This window comes from Podarcis bocagei, assembly GCF_964188305.1.
Source record: "Podarcis bocagei genome assembly, chromosome: 9".
Taxonomy (NCBI): domain Eukaryota; kingdom Metazoa; phylum Chordata; class Lepidosauria; order Squamata; family Lacertidae; genus Podarcis; species Podarcis bocagei.
In genome coordinates this window covers 27782529-27804972 of record NC_138134.1, presented here as the reverse complement: position 1 = coordinate 27804972, position 22444 = coordinate 27782529, and the positions used below count along the sequence as shown (strand labels likewise).

The following is a 22444-nucleotide window of genomic DNA, read 5'->3' as shown; positions in this document are numbered from 1 at the left end:
CCTAAGGATAAGTACTCTTGGCCAGAGTAGGAACACAGACTGAGGTTTCTCTAAAAGAATGCATAGTAGTCTGGACATTATTGGGTTATATGCAGTAGTACCTCGGGTTACATACGCTTCAGGTTACATACGCTTCAGGTTACAGTCTCCGCTAACCCAGAAATATTACCTTGGGTTAATAACTTTGCTTCAGGATGAGGACAGAAATCATGCTCCGGTGGTGCGGCGGCAGCAGGAGGCCCCATTAGCTAAAGTGGTACCTCAAGTTAAGAACAGTTTCAGGTTAAGAACATACCTCCAGCACAAATTAAGTTCTTAACCCGAGGTACCACTGTATTAGTATTATAGCTTGGAGCAAGATTCCACTCTTAGACCTTTCTAGATTCTCCCAGTTTCTGTCCAATGCAAGTCCAGCAATAAAACATGGTGTTGGGGTTGGAGTGATCCTACACAAAAGTACTTATGTTAATCTACATAGGGCACGTGGAGGCAGCACTTATCTAAGAACAGCCTACTGGATGAGGCCAATGGCCCATCTAGTCCAGCATCCTGTCTCTCAGTGGCCAGCCAAATGCATGCCGGAAACCTGCAAGCAGTGCTGGAAAGTTACATCTCTAACAACTCTGAGACATCAGTTTGAGTTAGACATATGGGGTGCAATTTTTCTCTGGGTACATATTAAGATCCTAACACTAGGTGCTGCAGACTATAGCCTCAGCCAATGTATATAGATGAAAACCAAGTTCTTTTCTAGATGTTTCAATGTTTTAATCCATATTTGTTGCCTAGGTTTTATTTCAATATGTTTTTTTCCTGGATAGCGGATATAAGGCTGCTTCTTTCATTAAATGTTATTTTGGCAACAGTGGGGTGCTCCTGTATCAGGTCAAAGCAAATGGGATGTTAGGAGATCTGTGGGAGGGGACTAATCCATTGAGGGCTGTGGTGCTGGTGGTGTGTGTGTGGTTTAACCCAATTAAAATCTCCCCGGCAAGCTCCTAATTGCCCTCTGAGGAAAGCACATGAGTATACTCTTGTGTCTTGAATAGTTACAACTAGTGCTGTGTCAAAACCTGTTCTCCAATTTCTTGAAAGTTTTCTTCAGCTGCAAAAGAAGTTTCCACCTTTCTGCCTCTTTTGCAGTGTGGGAAGTATTTTAACTTTTGTATTTTTTAGTATTTTAAACTTTTGTATGTTTTAAAGTATAGTTGTGGGTTCCCCCCTTGATTTCCTTATCTTTTTGTAAACTCTCTCTCTCTCTCTCTCTCTCTCTCTCTCTCTCTCTCTCTCTCTCTCTGTGTGTGTGTGTGTGTGTGTGTGTGTGTTTCACAATCAAGTAGTATATACATTTTAATAGATAGATAGATAGATAGATAGATAGATAGATAGATAGATAGTCGGGGAGAGTGGATATTGAGAACCTGAGACCAGCACACTGGCTATGCTTGTTTTTAAGGGAGGTTTTACCTTTTTAAAATAAGGGAATTAGTGCAGAAAGGTGATTTTCTTTATCACTTAAAATAATAATAATAATGAACAGCAGCCAGCCACAGAGTAGAGAGCACACCTGCCCTTTGCACTTAGAGGAGAGCCTGACCAATGACATCATGGGGTTTTCAGAAAAGAGGTGATTTGCAGAATGAAAGAAAGGGTAGCCATTTGGCCTCCTTGAAAGCATACGGAGCACAAGAGCTCTGTACCCCACTCATTTCTCTCCCCTCTGATAACCTTCATGTTCAGTTTCTTTCCTCATTAATTGATGGCGAAAAAGTAACTTTCAGGACATCACAGTACATGAATAAGGTGAATGGTTCAGCCCAATGTATTCTAATATACTACAAGCAGATTAGTATAATAACCAGTTTTCAAAACAGATAGGTAGCCGTGTTGGTCTGCCATAGTCAAAATAAAGAAATTCCTTCCAGTAGCACCTTAAAGACCAACTAAGTTAGTTCTTGGTATGAGCTTTCGTGTGCATGCACACTTCTTCAGATACTTCTTCTTCGTATCTGAAGAAGTGTGCATGCACACGAAAGCTCATACCAAGAACTAACTTAGTTGGTCTTTAAGGTGCTACTGGAAGGAATTTCAGTTTTCAAAAGTTGCACAGTCTAGGGGTGGAATGGCAGTTAGAGGAGAAGCACATTTTTTATGGTTTTTTGTGGTGCAATGGATTTTGTATAAATATTAGCCTCCAGTAATTCACTGAGTGCCATTTGCTGTGCAAAGCACTCATTCTCAGCAGCTCATCTGATCCCTCCCAGTGCTAGGTATTAACAGGATTTTGTATTAGGGAAGGTGATATGGGAACATTCAAGTCCTGGGAAGCAGCTCTTTGAATACGAAAGCACAGACAGTTAAGACTAACTTTTGTTATTGAGTCACTTATCAGTATTCACTTTCAAAGCTTCAGTTGTGCACAGGAATTTGAGGAATGGTAATACACTTGTTCACCTGCACATCTTTCTCTCCAGGAGAGGCAGTCTATTAATTCTTCTTGATGAAGATCCATAACCAGCATTCACTTTACATAATTGCCCATCAACTTTAGTGGCTCAGAGTCTGAGCTTGTCTAGATTTTATCCTTGCCATGGAGACAGCACACATCCTGGCCACATGGCTCAGAGCAACTCACAGTATGAGTCAGCCTGCTCATAAAAGTGTGATTTGCCATGATTGGTGGATAGGGGGGAAAACACTCTCAATGTGATAGTCCCAACTCGTCACAGCAGCTTCTAAATGTTATAGCTATCTCGTTGCAATTCAGAATTAGGACGCAGATCCCAGGGCGAGTATATTCAGGGAACATCATCTTTTGTCCTTGTGTGAAGATGGCAGTGATTATTACGCTGTGTGCGCAAATGGTAGCTATCTGAACAACTCTACTGAAGAGCAACAACACAGGTAGGAAGACATAGATCTACAACATATCACTTTTGTACACCAAAAAATGACAAGGAGAAGGTAAGAAAAAGCAACACCTACAAATAATATTGCCACCACTTTCCTGACTGAAGGAGAAACTTGGCAAGTGTACAAATACTTTCCCCCACTACTGTCTAAATTGTCAACTAAATAAAAAATTCACTGGCATTTGCTAGCCAATTACAAGAACAATTTGGCAAGGTCATCACACCATCATCATCCCTTTGATGACATTGTGTGAACCAGTACCATTTTTAACATCCATAGCACACAGTTCTCATATCTTGAGCAAATAAGATTAAATAACTGTAAATGGTTTGGCATTGCTATAATTTGTTGAGCACCATCAGTTCATTGTCAAAGGAGTCATACATGTTTTTGCCCACACTGGAGAGGAGTGGGGAGGCCAATGAATGAAAATATACAACTAAACAGGAACCAGCATCAGAATCCTAGACATGTCTACTTATATGTAAGCCTCATTGAATTCAGTAAGATTTACTTCTAGATAAGCATGTATAGGACTGCAGCCTTAAAGTGGAAGAAATGCCTCATTTTCAGTCTTCCAAAATTGGCAAATACAGTTACCTTATCTAAGGAGAAAACCAGAATTTGAAGCAAAGTATTCTAGCAGGGGGTTGAATTTCAGACTGAAAATTAAAATGACTGCCATTTTTAATTTGATTGCATCAACTTGGGAGGCCTAAGAGCCACAGATCCCTTCTGTTTCCACTGTTAATTGCATTTACCAGCTCTTATTGTGTCTTATTTAACAGAGAACTCTACCTAATTGGTGGAGCTCCATTAACCTCATATATAATTTCTCTCTCTCAGCACTGGATGAACAGTACCAATCAATGATCTAATTTTACTTTTACTTGTAAGTTCTCCAATTAACTTTCTCCCCTTAACAATGCTGAAACATGTGTTTTTTCTATTCAAACAGTATAGTCATTATGAGTACAATGAATAATCCTGGAGAATTGTCATTATTTAACTGGATATAGAAACATTTTGCTTCAGAATGCACTGCTAATTCCTGTATTCGCAAATTTCATAAGGTGTTCTTAAAATAAAAGTATTAGTTTTTAGGCACCAGGCAAAAAAGTTTCTATTGACCCAAGTTTTTGTTTCTTAATCTGTGGGGTATTATATATATTTGTGGCCTCTTTTCTGCTCATCTTTTTAGTGGGTTGGGGTTTGATCTCCCCTTTTATGTATATTATAGATGTGTTTTTTATTTGTTTTATCTATTGGTTTTAATCTTTGTTTCACTTTGCAAGTGACCCTGGGTCACTTTTTTTGTGAAAAATACCGGCATTGTATTTGAAAGCAAGTTTTGGGGAAATCACTGCGCCTTTAATTTAACTACAGGAGTTTGGGATTGGGAAGAAGAGTGCAATGTGGGTGAACCTATTTAAGAAAGCCTATTTAGTAAAGAGAGACTTCAAAGGAAAACTTCATCAACTATTGGCTTATGTAACATAGTTATATTGCTCCAAAGAGAGCTGTTCCAAAGGAGGTTACAGCAATAAACCCGAGCCTCTTAGATAACTGCACAGGCTGAGGTGTGGATCAGGCCATAGCTCACTGCGAACCATGAGGCCACGGTTAAACACTTTTAATGTCCTGTTGATTTTAATAGGTGATACTGAAGCACAAGCTTACGTCTCTTCTGTTGACATTAGTGGGATCTTAACGTCCCTCCCTTTGGTGAGATTGTGTGCCATGGGCTTTCTCTAAGTTTGCTTCTGAACTGATTTTAATACCAGCACAAGTGAACTAGCTTGGGGAGTGTTAAATACAGTAGACTCATATGAAGAAATTGGCTTCTATTGTTCTGTGGCATTGTATTTGATAGTGTGAGCCTGAAGGCACAAGCCAATGTAATTGTTTGACAGCCTGTATGCCTACTGGAAGCAAAGTGAAAAGAGCCTAGTATTTTGTATACCTTAGTGGAGCAGGCCGTATGTTTGTATGTGCCTACTGAAATTTACCAACAGCAGCACCTTACTTACAAGAGCAGTCCTGCACCATATTTAATCACAGGTAAGTTTCATTCTGTTCCATGAGGCTTATTCCCCATAAAGTGTATTTTGAATTGCAGCATTTGGATACCAGTCAGGGCTCAACTATCTCTGAAAGTCAGCTCTAGGTTGGAGAAATCTGATTCCTTGATACTCAGGTCCAAAGTAGACATGATGTTATACGCATTTTTGCATCCAGAGAGCTACAAATTATTGGAATCACGGTAGGGTCCAATGGGTGATTTCCTCCTGCTGTAAACAGCAGCTCCAGAGGAGGGATTTTATTCAGGATCACAACAAGGGAGGAAAAGGCTAATTTTTCCCTCCATGCCTGTTGACACCAGCCTCACTGAATGTCCCCAGGTTCTAGTATTTATATGAGAAAGAGAGAGTGCTCTCTGTGTCTGCTTTCTGTATCATGCACAATTTTATACACCTCTGTCATATCCCCCTTTATTCATCTTTTTCCCCCAAGCAAAAAAAGTGCTAAACATTGGACTTTTTCAACCAATCATTTGGGCTGCCATTTTCTTCACCATTTCCTGCTCCACATCTTTTTTGACATGTTGCAACTAGAAATGGACCATTTCAATAGTAGACACACCATACTATTTCAATAGTAGATACACCATAGTACATATAACTGTACTACAAACTTGACAGTTTTATTTTCTATCCATTTCCTAACAATCCCTTGCATGAATTTCACATCTTTCACAGTTGCTGACACTGGGTCTTTTATTCCTAAGGTTGGGAGGCATCACTTGACCTCCTCTTGCCTTCTGGTGCAAGAAGAAAGCTTTGGTGGAAGAAAGCTTCCATGGCTAATGTACAGTTTTCTTTCCTTACAGAGCTTGTTGAAAATTCTCTGGCCTGACATCCTTCAGACCAGTGGTTTGGAGCCCAAGTCTTGATACCAAGGGCTTGCATGCACAGCTAAGCTATGGGAGAAATTGCCATACTTGGAAGCTCACTGTAGTGACCCTACTGCAAGGCAATGCAGATCAGCTACCTGAAACTTACAATGTCAGTTCAGACAGATGACCTTATGCAATAACAAAACCTTGCAGAGTTTCCATTCTATTCCATTTATTTGGTTCTACAAGATAAGCCGGGTGACAACCTCTAGTGTGACAGTTAATTTTAACCTCCCTATCAATACACTGCTGCAAAAAGTATTCCATTGTTATCATGAAGCAAGGCGGCTTGATATCATTTGTACTAGTACAGCTATAAAAAGGGAAGGCATAGCTGGAAACTGACGCAAGCTTGAAAACCCCAGGAATGACGTTATCACTGTACAGGCAGGCAGATTAGAAGTAGAGGCTCTTCAAATATTAAGAATCCAGTTGAAGAAATCCAGCATGCTCTTGTTAGTCATGTCTTCTCCCTTACTGAATAATTTTTCTGTCATGCGGAGGAGTATATAGAAGAAATGAAGTCACTTTGGCACAGGAAAGAGTGTACACACACACACACACACACACACACACACACACACAGTAGACAACATGATTTGGGACAGACTGTTGCTGTTTCCATAAATCTGCATGAGGGTCATGACTCACTATGACTCTTCTTCCATTCTGTCCCTTTTTACTGCCTGGCCAGACGGGTAACAGGCAAATTGCTGATGTTTCCCTAGCTATATTCTTATAGGCCTTGCTCTTAATACTCTCTGTACATATGAGTTGCATTATACTTAATTTGGCCATATGTCCAATTTACTCCAGCAAGCAGTTGTTCTCCATGGTAGCTCAGTGGTACAGTACATGCTTTGCATGCAGACTCAGGTTGGGTTTCTGGCATCTCCAGTTGAAGCTTGAAAAGCCCCTTGTCTGAAATTCTGGAGAGTCATTGTCAAATATGTAGACCACAGGTAAGGAATCTGTGTTCCTCCAGATATTGTTCGAGTCCAATTCCAATTCCCATCAGCACCAGCCACCATGTGCAATGGTCAAGGATTATGGGAACTAGAGCCCAAGAACATCTAGAGGGCCACATGTTCCTCAGTCAGGTGGGGGTGGTGAGGTTGGCTTGTCTCACTCTGTAGACAGTACAGAGTGAGATGGACCAATTGTTTGTTTCAGGATAAGACAACTTTCTAAGATCTCAAGTCAAGGTCCTTCCCACCTGCACCATGTGAGATCCTTTAAGTGAAGATACTAAGTCTTTAACCTGCAACCTTCTACAAATAATTATGTCCTTCATCACTATTTCCTTCTCCAGTGGATGAGTATCTGTGTTTGTTTGCCTGGGCGCACTATTTGACCACGGCTCAGAATTGACACTTGAGCTCTTCTTCACTGGAGGTATTTAAGCAGAGACTAGATAAATATGTTGTTAGAGATATTGCTACTGGGTTGGGTGAGGTGACCTCCAAAGTCCCTTCCACCTCCACCATTCTGTGATTTTCATATTCACTAAAACTATTTTTCTTTTGATAAATGCAGGGTGTGTCAAGTATAGGCAGCGGCAAAGGGAAGATTCCCACCATTCTTGATTTTCTAAATTGATTCAGACATGCCTGTTCGCCTACCCAAATGATAATGCATGACAGAGGAAGGCTTCAAACACTGAAAAGGTCACCATGAAGCAGAAGGGGAGGGGCAGGAATGACAGGTTGCATTACTAATGAACCTACCTTGCAGGAGAATAGGTGCAGGACAAACTTTGCATCTTTAAACAGAGTTGGGGCTACGGAAGAAATTTGCTTAAGGATGGTTACTCTATCAGAGATGTCTGTAGATGTAGGAAGAACTTATGATTGAAGGCACAGTGATGCTAAGAAACTGTGTGTGTGCATACGAATATGTATTCTCTCTCTCTCTCTCTCTCTCTCTCTCTCTCTCTCTCTCTCACACACACACACACACACACACACACACATATGCAGAGAGGGAGAGAGAGAGAGAGAGAGAGAGAGAGAGAAATGGTGCTAGGATATTATTTACATACAGTCATCTGCTGGCATCTCCAGGTCTCCCCATACCAACATTGTTTTAAAAAAGCACAATCTGAAGGTGTTTTACTCTGTGGTAATTCCTGACATAATTTCAGAGACTGTTCACAACTTAGAGGGCCAAACCAATTGCACTGGTGGATAGGTTCAGAAGCAGCCATCATAAGGAAAGAACAAGTTAAGAACCAAGCCATATTTCACAGCATGGGTTTGCTGACTCAGGCAGTGAAGAAAGCACATCCATCCTTAAAAATGTGCACTTCTCAAATTTTCCAATGCAGTTCTCCAGCCAAGTAATGTGCGCAAAATCCATATACTATAGTAAAGTGCATAAAAACACATGCATTAAGTAACACACCAAAGAAAACTGAATTATTAGAGGAAACTGTTTTGCAGTAATGTATTGGGTAAAATTACATATGTATTAGTAGAAACTAACACCAAAAAGCTGATGAATTTTCATGAGGACATAAGAAAAATAGCAAACTGATGTGGAAATGTGGAGAACTGAACATAAGTTTGGAAAAATTAGAAACTGAGAAAACCCAGAATTGACCAATTCACCCATAACTAGTTTCAAATCATGCTCTCTACTAAGCATTTTTTAAAGGTACAAAGGCTAAGTATAAGACATGCAAACTTATTCATTAGCTGATAGGTCTTTTCTGAAAAGATGATGTTGATGTTGCCTTCACAGAGCAAGACTTTCCACATAACTTTTTTTCCTGGATAGTCAGGTATTCAGGATTATGACCATCAGTTTCGAGGCCAGGGCAATCTAATTTATGACCCACCCATGATCGTTTTGGTTTTTTTTTTATATGAAATTTGGAAGTTGCACAGAATGCTGCAAAAACCTAGCCAGCTATTAATCTATCACTTTGAAAGCTGGATAATACATATTTCAAATAAAGGGACAGAAAATATTGCTTTTGTTAATTGGCAGCCTCCAAGAGCAAGTATTTAAAGCCTACCTTATAAAGCATGTATAAATGTATTGTCACTTCATAGGACTTTTATTGCTATTGCTAATATGCCTGAGCTCCCAGTTTCATTAAATACATCACCCTGCATTGACAAGATCTGCTCCTAATAGCATGAAGCGGCCCACTGCCAGCATTTAATTTATTGGCCATCGTTTATATGACCAAGCCTTACAATAATTAAAATGCAGGCATGACTGCTGCTAAATGATATTGCTTTCAGTAGCTCGTTGCCCATGATATGTCTTCGTATGTTAATGCATTTCAGAAATTCAAGTGACAAGTGAGGCTCTGCGGAAAACGACAACGTAGGGTGTGTTTCTGGGAAGGAGGGCCTTTAAAACACTCCCTTCTCAAGCAGGCACCTTCCCAGATTGTGCAGGTGAGAGAATGAGGGACTAGGAAGATGCCTCTTTATCTATTTCTGTGTATCTTTACAAGTATTTAAGTGGGGCCCCACAACAAAATGGTGTTTGTGTGTGCATCTGAACAGAGTGAGCAGGTGAAAGAGTAAGGGAATGGGAGCAGATGTAAAAAATCTATAACACTAGATAGGTACTCAGTTTACAACATATGATGAAAACCACACAAAGGAGAGGGGTGGCACATTGCCAAGCCATGCCTCTGTCAGTGCATCGCTTTGCCTTCTTTACAACCCTCCATGCATTAGAGGTTAAAGGACTGAAGCTGCAAGCCTCCTGCACTCATGGAAGCTCTCCATACTATTTGGATTCCTGCATAATCAGGGTTCTAACTAGGGATGTGAGAATCTGCTCCTTTCGGGTTTTTCCAGTTTCTCACTTTTCTGGTCTGAAGTTGACTTCTCTATATTTCTCTGTATTTCTACGTTTCCCCCACATTTCTTTATATTTCTACACTGTATATAAAAAAGGGTCCTCAAGAAACTTCTACAGCATTTTAATGTGAATCTCTCCTAATATATACATGCAAATATGCAGTACATATTCTTGCAAACCAATTTCCCCAAATATAATGCATTTTTGTATATTATCTTCACTAATATATGCATTTAATATATGCACACTTTACCCAGGTGTATGCATTTTGTACATATTCTTTCACAAAACTCTGAAGAAAATGCTGGATTAGATGGGCCTTTAGTCTAATCCAAGTCCAGTCCAGTCCAGCAGGGCTGTTCTCACACTATTCTAAAAGAAGCGGACCTTGTTGTGTTAGAACATTGCCATGCCTGCTGACATCTATATCTTAACACCTTTGCATTGCTGTTAACAAATGAGGTTGGAGGTAAAGCCAACAGATGTGAACGAACTCATTATGTAACATGGTAGCCCCAACAAATTTGAATCACACCAGGTTCTTTCTCAGGGGAAATCTGACAAATCCAGTAAGCTGGAAACTGCTTCCTTCCCTTTATACTTGCTTGCAGCAGTCAATCTTTCCCAAAAAGAGTGCAATGTGAAAATGCAGCCATTTCCAGCTTACTAGTATTTTATATTTCCCTTGAGGAAGAACCTGGTGGGATTTGAGACATATTTGGACTACAAATTCACTGAACACATTGTTCGGTTTTACATCTGTTTTCTCCAAGGGAGTGATACACATCTCCTTGCTACAGACAAGACCTGGAAGTGTAGGGGAGAAATAGCTCTGTGTCCTTTGTATTTACATCCACAGAAAAAGAGGACATGGGTCACCCATTAATACACACACACACACACACACACACACACACACTTGCATGTGCTGATTTGAATATTGTGATTCAAACTTAATTACTATTATTTTAATGGAAATACTATTTATCCCTTCTTGTTGTGCTCTCTCTTTAAGCTGGACTTGGTCTCTGGCCACATCCCTCCAAATTTCCTTTCTTCTGTAAAACTGAATACATTTCATATGTTCATCCTACTTGTTTGCCTGCTTTCCCTGCTTCTTTTGAAAGCTGTGCCCCCTCACATTTCAGCAGAGAGACTTCCTTCTGAGTAAACAAGCATAGCATTGCATTATCATTTTCCTAGAGTTCAGCAGGACTTACACCCTGATAGTACAGATTTTGCTAGTAAAGGAAAATAGCACCCTGTTTGCTAGAATCTGAGCTTGGATGTGCAGGCTGGGTCTGTAAGGCAATCAAGACTTGCTGTCAACAAGTATTAGCAATGGGGAGAGTTTACCAGCAAACTGTAGTCAACAGGTTTATGTACACATCATGCCATCTTCACAAGCATTTCATGCCTCCGTAGATAAAATTGATGCCCTACATTGACCTGGAGGTTGATTCAGTTGAAACATGGCATTTGACCCTGGGAGAAGCCTTAGCTCAGTGGTACAGCAGACAGTCTCTCTACCAATTATTTTTTATTGATTTTCCCATTTTAACCCAATTATACCAATTATTTCCAAATTAATACAGTTCTGTTTATGTACTGCGGACAGTCTCAATTTAAACCCTGGCATTTCTTTTGAAAAGGATCTCAGACAGACCTTTGGAAATCCCTGCAAACAAGAGCAGATTGAGTAGGCAAACCAATAGTCTCAGTATAAGTGGGATTCATACACTTCTAGGCCACATAAATAATATCTACAAGTGGCACACTCCAGTCAAAAGGTATGCAGAGGGTCACTTGGGAAAAAAATCCCTTGGAGACATCATCAGAACAAGTTCAGCGGTTCAGCAATTGCATCATACTCATTACAGCAGGCAGAAACCAGGAATATCATACTCGTGTAAGCATTGCACTTGTCTGTAATTGCAGTCCAGAGAGGGAGGGAATCGTGGAAGTTGATCTGACATAGCCCTATTCCAAATCTAACTTGCATGACTCTCCAGTGGAAGAATGCAATCTGCTGGATTAATGTAGTCCAGCTATTCCATTTTTATTCCCTCCCTCCCTCCTCGTGCTTCTGCAGTATGTTTACAAGCAACCAACAGCTGCTAGGATGCCAGCAATTGCTCCCAAGGGATTACGATTAATAGTAAATCTGTATTGTAGCTGGCTCTCCAGGAGAACTCCTCCCTTCTCGAGCATGCTTAAGGGTGGCAGCTAAATCTCACTGGTGACTCAGCTACTCAAGAGATTTGGTCTCATTACTGTAAACTAGCCTATTAAGGTAAAAGTGTTGTCTTTTACCTAACAACATGCCAGAAAGGAAATAGTGTGTTGCAGAGAGAGAACAGGACATTTAACACTGTAACAATACTCCCTAGGAAAAAAATGGTTTGATTTGGTAGAAGGGGATGGGGAGATCAGGATACTGATTTATGAATGGGACATACCACAATGTTATTGACATTCCAGAATATAATTGCAATTTACAGTAAGAATCCTAAGTCTGATTGATATAACTCTAGAATTAATTGCATTGCAGCATGTCTGTAGTGGAAGAGAGTCTACAGTAGCCATCTCCAGACCTGGAACATGAAAAGGTTTAAACTAGCTGTAGGCAGGGGCAGACTGAGGACAAAATTTGGCGTCCCTCCCCTGTTTTCTGTTCTGCGCATGCTCTCAAGTGCATCCCCTCGGCTGGGCACCCTGTGTAGGGGAATTGCCTGCACTGCCCTAAATCTAGTGATGCTGTAAGAACATGCCCAGAAGCCCCACCTCGCTGGCCTCAGGCATTCTGCCTCTCAGATCTTCAAGCATTTATGTCTGTTCTGCTGAAGGTATTTATATATCACCATGCAATTGGGAACCTCAATAAGGCTTGATAACCTTGATAAACATGGAAGCCTGGACACAGATATAAGACCATTTCGGATCTTTGTACAATGGTCTGAGAGGAGCCTGTGTGGACACTGGGTATGGAGCTTGTGCCTATGTACCCGCCCCTCTACCCCCCCCAAAGACCCTCATGAATTCAGGCAAGTGCATGAACAGGGCTTATATAAATAACGCAATTGCCTTCACTTGCAATACTGACATAAAGCCTGCACAGTTAAACTGGATTCATATTCATAATGCCTTGTAAACCACTCACAAGTCTATTTTGGCATTAAGTGGTACAGTATATATATTAATACCTAAAAATGACGATGTTTTGCATTATTGTACTTTGTATACACTGCAGAGGTTTGGACTAGATGGCCCTTCCAACTCTGTAATTTTACTGTATGGGTTGTTGTTTTTTTAAAAAAGTATAGCAACTACTTAAATTATATCTATCTATCTCTGTAGCCTATCCGTAAACAGATGCCTCAATTAAATTTTTCTGAGGAAGCATGTGTTAAATGAATGTAAATCATTTTTGTGCACTGTTATCAGATCAAGGTGCAATTTTCACTTAAGAGTGTGTGTAAATCATTTAAAAGTATAATTTTGTTTCGAAAAGAGGGAGAGTTGCTAACAGTTCTAAGCAAAGACTCATGTCTGGCAGTTTAAAAATATACGCAAAACCGCTTTGATTTACTCCTCATAAAGATACAGGCAAATTTCTCTAACTCTCTGCCTGCTTCCTTTCTTTTAGCATGTTTTGAAACAACAGCTGTACAAATTTGCTATGGATTAAAGCATTTTGGCTTGCTAAATGGCTTGACGACTATTGTTACAGGATTGCATAAAGGAAAGAAAAACTAACTGATCCACATGCTATCTCATAAAGACAAGTAAGCTCAATATTTTATATTTGTAGAGTGCTCTGGGGGAAAGAATATCCGTTTTGTAGCTTTTGCAGTTGTGCCAGACTTCCTATGATGAATGAGACCAAATGCATGAGCAAGACTGTATCAAGGGGCTTGGAATAAAGAATGTGTTCCGCATTGGACTTTAGAAATAGGATGGCTTTGGCCTCTCTCATCTGTAAAAATGTAAAATATATGAAGAAATTCTGCAGCATTTTCCTTCTCTTTGCACATTAGGATAATGAAAAACCTGTTTAATTGACCGTTAACCAGTGACTGTGCTTTAGCAGTTATAATTACCCCAGCTAGTATCTATAGGGGTGTGAGTTCTTCCATGATAGCAGCCAGCAGAGCTGCAGAGCCAACACAGTGGCAGAGCATCTCCAGTTAAAATGGTAGCCAGTCCTTATGTCAGCACCCAGCAAACCTGGGTTTCTGCTGGGACCCATATGTACTGGCTGAGTCCACAAGGTCTGATGCCTTTCTTGTCTCCCTGAAACCCCCAATCATTAAATCCAACCCCTGTCAACTATGGAGGTCAGGCTGTGGTGACCTTTTTGGAGGGGTGCCAATTGGCTGTTTGGCTCCAACTGGCCTTGAGTGGCCACCATTTTGATTTCTAAAATGCAGTGCCCAATGTCTGCCACAATTTCCAGTGCCAGAGGATTTTTTTTTGCTAGCAAGCAACATGGAAAGTTGTGCAGCACAGCTCTGCTTAGCTCCGGTGGCGGCAGCGGCTTGCTTGTCCCGGGTGCCAGCAACTCACATTACGCCACTGCCAGTAGTGGCCATGTGAAAGATAAAACAAAATGTGGAAATTAACAGGTAGGGAAATGTTGTGAAGCTGGAATAAACTGCCATGTGAATGCAACCTGAAAGAAAATTCTTCATCTCATATCATAGGCTCATGAATGAGCTTTTCAAAAAAGGCCAATGCCAGACAGTGGACCAGATAGAGGATTCATTGTGAGGACTGTTTTTTTTTTATTAAATCCTAGAGAGCATAAATTTTGTATTGACTTCTGCAATGGTACTCTCCTATTATGTATGTACTGTTTTATGTACTCTCCCACTTTATAATTATTTCTTTCATACACTATGTGTTTAAATATTTGTAGTGTATTTCCTCTCTTGCATAATGTTTAGATTTTGTAATATTTTTCAAATACTTACCAAATTTGTTTTTGAATGCTTGCTACTCTACAAGTTTAGGGAATTGGTGTGTTATGATTCTTTGCCCATTAACATCAGTAAATAAAGCCACAGTCTGATCAGCAAGTATGAACGCAAAGAGCTAAACGCCTCAAACTTTTAATATGATGATGCACTTAATTAAGCATCCTTGGGAATAATTAAGTATGAATGAGTCCATATATAATTAAGGAGACAACTTTTATGATTGATGTACACAGAACTAATTTACCACCTCTGAATTGTTCCAGCACATAGGTATGATTATGCTCCTATGCCTAATTGCTTATATACTCATTTTATTTTTCAGCATTTCTCTGTGTTTAAATGATTGCTATGTTTTGTCTTCTCACAAAAGTAGTACTCTAATGGAAAAATGCATATACTTTTATCAGTCAGCATTTCTGTTACTAACTTTGAGAAAATGCTAAAGTAAAGTGTTCTAAGGGCTGCTTATAATAACAATCTGTTTCTGTACGTGCCAGCAGTCCTGATTGTCCCTGGGTACATTTTCATGTTGCAAAATGTAACTTGTGAACTGGCTGATGACTAATATAGTTAGTAGTAATTAATGTCCCTGATCAAAGTAGCAGTTTCACACCCAGTCACTGCAATCCTGGTATATTCGTGTGTGCATAACTTTGCACGCAAGTTGTTGACATCCATCTGTCTCAAGTGTGTATGGAGGTCCTGGACCACCTAGATGACAAGTCCCCACTATTGGCCTCACAGATATGGTCTAAAGGAAAGCAGAACAGTATGTTGGACACCAGCTTGCCTGCAGGAAGGAGGCGTACAAGGCTCCATCCAACCCTCTTAGGGACTTCACTCCGGATATGTGTAGGATTTGTTCCTTAGCCTTTCCATCTCCCAAAGGTGTCCCACAAGGCAGCAGAGGTTTAGGTTCAGGTTCAGAGTTTTCCTTCTCCTAGATGGGCTACCTTCCCAGGTTGACAAGCCCCATCTGCCCCTCACTTTCCTAAACAGCACACACAGAAACTGCCTTCTTGACCATTGGACCCACTATTGGTCTCCTCTGCTCAATGCACTGGAGCCTGTCTTCACATGAAGGGGAAGTCCCTAACTCACTGAAGGTTTGAGACCTATCAGCCAGCCTCACCTGATTCAGTCATCCAGTCAAAGCCGTTTCTAGGGTGTGGTCACTGTCACATGCTGACAGCATCTAGGAGCCACAGGTGAGAGTTGAGTGCAGGGTGTGGACCAAAGGTGGACAAACTACCCCAGGAGGAGCACAATGTGTCCCCCACCAGAAGTACTACCCCTCCCCTAACACCTCATATGCACATAAGAACATTCCTGATAATAGCTAGGAATGCTCACATAAGAAAAATCTGCTGGATCAGGGCCTATCTAGTCCAGCATCCTGTTCTCACAGAAGCCAACCAGATGCCTGTGGGAAACTGACAAGCAGGATTCAAACACAAGAAAACTCGTCGCTCCTCTAGTTTCCAGCAACTGGTATTCAGATGCATTGCTGCCTTGAACTGTGTGTTGTGCTCTATGAAGTAGCCCTAATCCCTAGCATTTTAGTGGTGTCAACAACATGTCTACATATAATGGCTATGCCCTATCTTTTCATTCAGAGGACCATGAAACGAACTATTCAGTTTTGTGGTCCATCAAGTTGAGGAACCTCTGTTCCCACTACCGCCATTCCACAGTTGTAGAAGAGGCATAGTGGAAAAGAAGGGAGGGTGGGATGGGCCCTAAATCAACTTGAAAGAGGTCTGCATTTGTACAATCCTGCACATCTATCCCCTCCCCTTCACAACCAATTGCATAGGTGGAACTGGCTGGAAACATCACTTTAGATTATGTAGTGTAAGTTCACTGTAGGACAGTTTCAATGAGATGGCTGCTGTTTCTTTAGGAAATTATTCAACATTAATTCAACTCCATTGAGTGTCAGATTAACTTGGTATATTAAGTTTAATGGCTGAAAAACAGCTCCCTTTTTAAAATCCTGCTGTTTTGACAGAGCTGGAGAATGAAACTAGGCCCGAGGTTTTAAAAGCCCCAGAAAAGAACAAGAAAGGAAATACATGCTTTACACTCTTTAAAAACCTCTTTTGACTAACTGCTCCCTCTAAAACCTATGTTCATGGCATCAAATATTTACCAAATGGAGGTTTAAACTGCTACAAAGGCAGTCTTGTCTCGAATGTGGGTACTGTACAGGAAAAGTGAGTTGGGGAAAAAGAACAGCTAACATGCTTGATTTACAGCTTTCTGCAAACTCGTCTTCTAAGCACATCATAGCCTGGAATGGCATAAACAAAGTAGGCTGGTCTCAAATAATTCTGCAGGGTGAGCCTCATTGAAATTATGTGATGAAACACTTTGAGGAGTGGAAGTTTTAAAAATAGAAATCTTTAAAACAAGGCCTCTGTTTTGTGGTTTCTCAAACAATTGGTTTTAAACTGATGGTTGTCGAAAGCTCTCCCCCCTTCAACATTTATCCTAGCTTCTTCTCTGGAGGCTTTCCCAAACAGTAAACAAGCCAACCAACCACACTTTACTTTTTGGAGCCATATTGCAGATGTATTTACTTTAGAATCTTAAAGAGTCATTTAAGAGTCATTCCCTCTGCTCTGACCAAGGAATTCTATTTCTTTGAATAAGACTAGAGATCTAGCCTCTGCACTCTCACTCTTCACTCAGTCATACTGGCCGTCTAAGCTCTGTGATTGAAGGAAACCCTCTAGGCCGCTATACTGGTCTGAGTTTGGTCAGCTGACTCACCTGGAAATGGTCAGCTGACTTCACAAGCTAATGAAGACACACCAGCATCTAAAGAAACTATCCTCCCAAGTCGGCTTCTCAGTTTTTTGGCTACCTCGTTGCTTCAGCAACAGCAGCATCCACTGTGTCATGTGTTACCCACTATCGACCTCCAGCCAATCCATCTGGCCTATCTGACTATTTGTGTCAGGCTCAAAGGCCTAACACTATTAATCTACCTCCTGATGGAGATTCAGTTGTAGACTTTCTTCCTTCAAACACACACACACGCTGCAAAATGCATCTGTTCAAAGAAGGAACACTAGCTAAAGTTGCTATTTCCTGCTGCTGAGTCAGATACCAGTTTTTGCATATTATTTTCTGGTATACATTTTTCTTCTTCACAATTGAGTCATCTTGAGCATATGGAGAAGGCAGGATATAAAAATTAAAATAATAAAATAAACATCGCTGACAAGGATGCACATGTTCCCATCTGTATACCAAGGCTCATTTCCAACACTGTTATCACACTGCTCGAAAAAAATAATGGAGGATATGGTTATCAACAGTTGCTAGTCATGGTGGCTATAATCTCCCATATCAAAACCAGTATGCCTTTGAATAGGAATTGCTAGGCAGAGCGGGATTGCTATTCCACTCATGCCCTTCTTGGGGGCTTCCCATAAGCATTTAGATGGCCACTATGAGAACATTATACTGGAGACTAGATGGGCATTTGGTATAGTTAAGAGCAGCCTTATGGCTTACTATCTGAATGCACCATGACTATACCTGGACGGGGGGCAGTAAGCTTAAGTAATGGAAAGGTCCAATTCACCAACTTACACATACAGACTGTGCCTCCCTAGCCTAATTGCTTTTCTGCCAAATACAATATTGCTCATAAACATGCCTTAGGCACAAAACATTTGAAATCAGTCCAATCCAGTATGTTGGTTTTGTTTAGCCCTGTGCCTAATGGGTAAGGTCCAGTGCGGCTTTTGTTCAGAAATCTATATAGCATCTCCATACAACAAATGAGGAAAACAAAAGCTGTCACTATGCCTCAGAAAGCGCTCATTTTCATTCTTTTGTTATAGCTTCTGCATTCCTAGTTTTCCATAGAACTCCTAGCTTTTTTGGGTGGGGGTATTTGATCCCCAACAAATAATTTGTGCATTCCCCTGTAGTTTTTTTTGATGGACATACCCAAGTAATTGGCAAGTAACCAGTTAGACTTCTGCATAAAAGCTCCCACCAGTTTTTGTTGAAAGTGAATCATCCTGAATGAACATTTGCATGAGGCTTCTTTGTGTGTTATGGAAAGAGGACAACTATTCTGAACTCATTGGTTCCCTAGCCTGACTTTGCCAAGGTAATGCAAATGCAGGATCAGGAGAAATTGGTAGGCCTTATCTGACGGTGTATTTATGGTGTCATAGTAACTCTCTACATGAGAAAATTAGGAGGCACGTGGTGGTGCTGTGGTCTAAACAACTCAGCCTCTTGGGCTTGCCGATCAGAAGGCTGGTGGTTCGAATCCCGCGACGGGGTGAGCTCCCGTTGCTCGGTTCCTGCTCCTGCCACCCTAGTAGTTCGAAAGCACATCAAAGTACAAGTAGATAAATACCATATTTTGCGCCCCATAGGATGCTTCGGCCCATAGGACGCACCTAGTTTTTTTGGGGGGAAATAAAGAAATTTTTTTTTATTTCCCCCCCAGGTGCGGGGCTGGAAGAAACAGGTCGGGGAACAGTGGGAAGGCATGCTCTGCCTCCCCGCTGTCCCCCGAGCTTGTGGAGCTGGCGATGGGGAGAAGTGCGCTGATTCTGGGACTGCAGGCAGCTCTGCGCCGCCATCCGGAGTGGGGCGGGACTTAGCGCCCCGCTCCGGATGGCGGCGCAGAGCTGCGCTGGTCCCAGGACTGCAGGCAGCTCTGTGCGGCCAGCGGGAGCGGGGCGGAGCTTCGCCCCCGGCTCCTGGTGGCCGCGCAGAGCTGCGCTGATCCCAGGACTGCAGGCAGCTCTGCGCCGCCATTCGGAGCGGGGCGGGACTTAGCGCCCCACTCCGGATGGCGGCACAGAGCTGCGCTGGTCCCAGGACTGCAGGCAGCTCTGCGCAACCCTCGGAGCCGGTCTCCCAAGGGTTGCACAGAGCTTCCTGAAGCCTGGAGAGCGAGAGGGGTCGGTGCGCACCGACCCCTCTCGCTCTCCAGGCTTCAGCGAAAGCCTGCATTCACCCCATAGGACGCACACACATTTCCCCTTCATTTTTGGAGGGGAAAAAGTGCGTCCTATAGGGTGAAAAATACGGTAGGTACCGCTCCAGCGGGAAGATAAATGGTGTTTCCGTGCACTGCTCTCATTCGCCAGAAGCAGCTTAGCTAGCTATCCACATGACCTGGAAGCTGTATGCCAGCTCCCTTGGCCAATAAAGCAAGATGAGCGCCACAACCCCAGAGTCATCCGTGATGGGACCTAACAGTCAGGGGTCCCTTTACCTTTACATGAGAAAATTAAAAAATTGTCCAGTAGCACCTTAGAGACCAACTAAGTTTATTCTGGGTATAAGCTTTCGTGTGCATGCACACTTCTTCAGATACACTGAAACAGAAGTCACCAGACCATTATATGTAGTGGGAGGGTGGGGTGGGGTTTTTCTCAGAAGGGTAGTAGGAGATGGGTGATTGGCTCAATAGGTATGGTAAACTGGCAAATGTCAATGATTGCAAATAGTCCTACAGGAAAAAGCAAGGGATAGTATGCAGATGACCAAAAATAGCTTTAGCATATGTAATGATACAAGAATCCAATATCTCTATTCAGACCAGTTCTCTCCATACTTTTCAGTTTAGTGATAAGTTGTAATTCAGCAACTCCTCTTTCAAGTCTATTTCTGATTTATTTATTTATTGTAATAAGACAGTTGCTTTGAGATCCTGTATTGAATATCCTGGGAGATTGAAGTTTTCTCCTACTGGCTTCTCTGTCTTGTGATTCCTGATGTCAGATTTAGGTCCATTTATCCTTTGGCATAGGGTTTGGCCTGTTTATCCAATACAGAGAGCTGAAGGGCACTGCTGGCAGATCTACAGCAAACCTTTTTGGAACTAAAACTGAGATATTGGATTCTTGTCTCATTCCATATGCTAAAGCTATTTTTGGTCATCTGCATACTATTCCCTTGCTTTTTGCAGGAGGCAGGGGAGAGCTGAGCTGGCAGAGAAATAAGAAATAATGAGAAATAAGCCCTATTGAATTCAATGGGACCTACTCCTAGATAGGTAGGTTTTTGCCCCCTTTGTCATGTTTAGAGTAGGCCAGATGAAGTCATTGGGATTCAAGTTAGGACTAACTTAAATCCTATTGTTTTCAGTGGGTCTACTCTTTCTGGATCCAGTTAAGGGCAGGGAACGCCATGTTTGCCTAGTTACATTTAATTTCTCCCCATGACATAACCATGCCAGTTAAAACACAATAAAAACACAATAAAAGGCTACATTCTCTCTTCGCAAAAAAGACACTGTTCACGTCCCATTGCCAGAAAAGTCCCCAAATAAAGATTAACAGTGTGCCATGAAGGTCAACAAATCTAGAGCATTTTGCATCAAACAAGGAGTATACTTTCAAGATGACAGTTCCCCAAAGGCAGTTTTCTATCACTAGATCCCTCTCCGTGACAAGGTCAGATGATGGTGAATCAATAAGCAACTGCCACGGATGAGCAGCTATCCTCTTGCTTTATATCCAGCATATGAAAGCAAATTGAAGCCTTCTCCATTGAACTCCAGTGCCATCACCACCTCCATATGGAAAACAGTATAGAACTGCAGACATATTCCAAGAACAAAGCAGCAGAGAAGAAACCTATATAGTCTGCATTTTGCCATGGAGCTTCTGTTATTGAAGCAGAAACCAGGGGATGCACCCTGACCTTCTTGTTTACTGTAAGTCCATATGCCTTTAAGAACTCATCTCAACGCTAGGAAAAATGGGGCAGGCATTTCATTGGGAAGGGAGGATAGACATACAGCAATAACCGAGAGCTGTTGATTTTTACACAGTGGAAAACAAAGGCCGGGGATGAATAAATCACTTTGGCAGGTGCTGAATTACAGTCCACCTGAGGAGCATAGTTTATGAAATCCTATATTAATCAAAGAGTTTTATGGTGGTGTTTACTGTTACCATAAAGCACCAATGCTGCAGCAAGCAAAGGCTCCAGCAGCTCAGTCAGCTGCTTGTGGCTGGAAAGCCAGACAGGATGTTTGTGACTGTTGCCATGGGAACAAAGGGGCAGTTCATTCTGTACTGAGCACCGGATGTTAGCTCAGTGTGTGTGTCATATGACCTGTACTGGAAGTACATGGGTGGAGTTTCTTCTTGCTGTTGTCGAGTGCAGACGTGTTTCTCTGTACTGATATGAGAGACAGAAATAAAGGATGTAAATAGTTTTCTGTCTGCTTCTTTCCCCTCCCTGGGGGACACCAAAGGGGAGAGAGGGAGAACGGTGTGTTCCTCTCACACATCTGAGATGAATCGCCGGGACCTCGCCTGCTTATCAGCAGAGTGGAGACGCGGGGAGGTCGACAGGAATATCTGCCGGTGCCTACGCTGTGGCACATTCCTCTGACCCAGGCAGAATTCCAACAGTGGTAGCAGAGGATGGTTTCGATCCATCGACCTCTGCATGAGAGGCTGGTGAATTGTCCTCCTCTGCTCCATGGAAGCCTGATTTGAGAGGCTGATTCTCTGCAGCCAGAAGCTGACCAGAAGACGCTGACAGCCAAGCCGATGCTCAAGGTATGAGACTTTTAAGGGCTTAGAAGAGTGAATGCAGATTGATTCATTCTCTGCTTCACGGAGAGCGAGTGTGGGAAAGCAGCTCCAACTTAGAAGAGGCCTGCATACCAGGCATTTTTGTGGTTTCCTGTCCGAGGAAAGGAATGCGCTGTTGCTAAGCAACGTCCTTCAGAAGGCTGTGCCTCAGAGAGGAGAAATGGAAAGTTACTCGA

General features: G+C 41.9%; 1 long non-coding RNA gene across 2 annotated transcripts in view; it reads left to right on the top strand.

Moving 5' to 3' along the window:
- Positions 1 to 21500, top strand: part of LOC308595202 — a 48665-nt gene extending 27165 nt beyond the window's left edge. The window contains exons 3-5 of one of the 2 annotated variants that reach the window (XR_014011908.1): positions 9166 to 9279; positions 13341 to 13479; positions 21181 to 21500. This is a non-coding gene — a long non-coding RNA (uncharacterized lncRNA). Of the gene's footprint in view, positions 1 to 9165; positions 9280 to 13340; positions 13480 to 14124; positions 15993 to 21180 lie in introns of those variants that run through there. The other variant, XR_014011909.1, reaches the window with a different exon arrangement.
- The last annotated feature ends 944 nt before the right edge of the window (positions 21501 to 22444 follow it).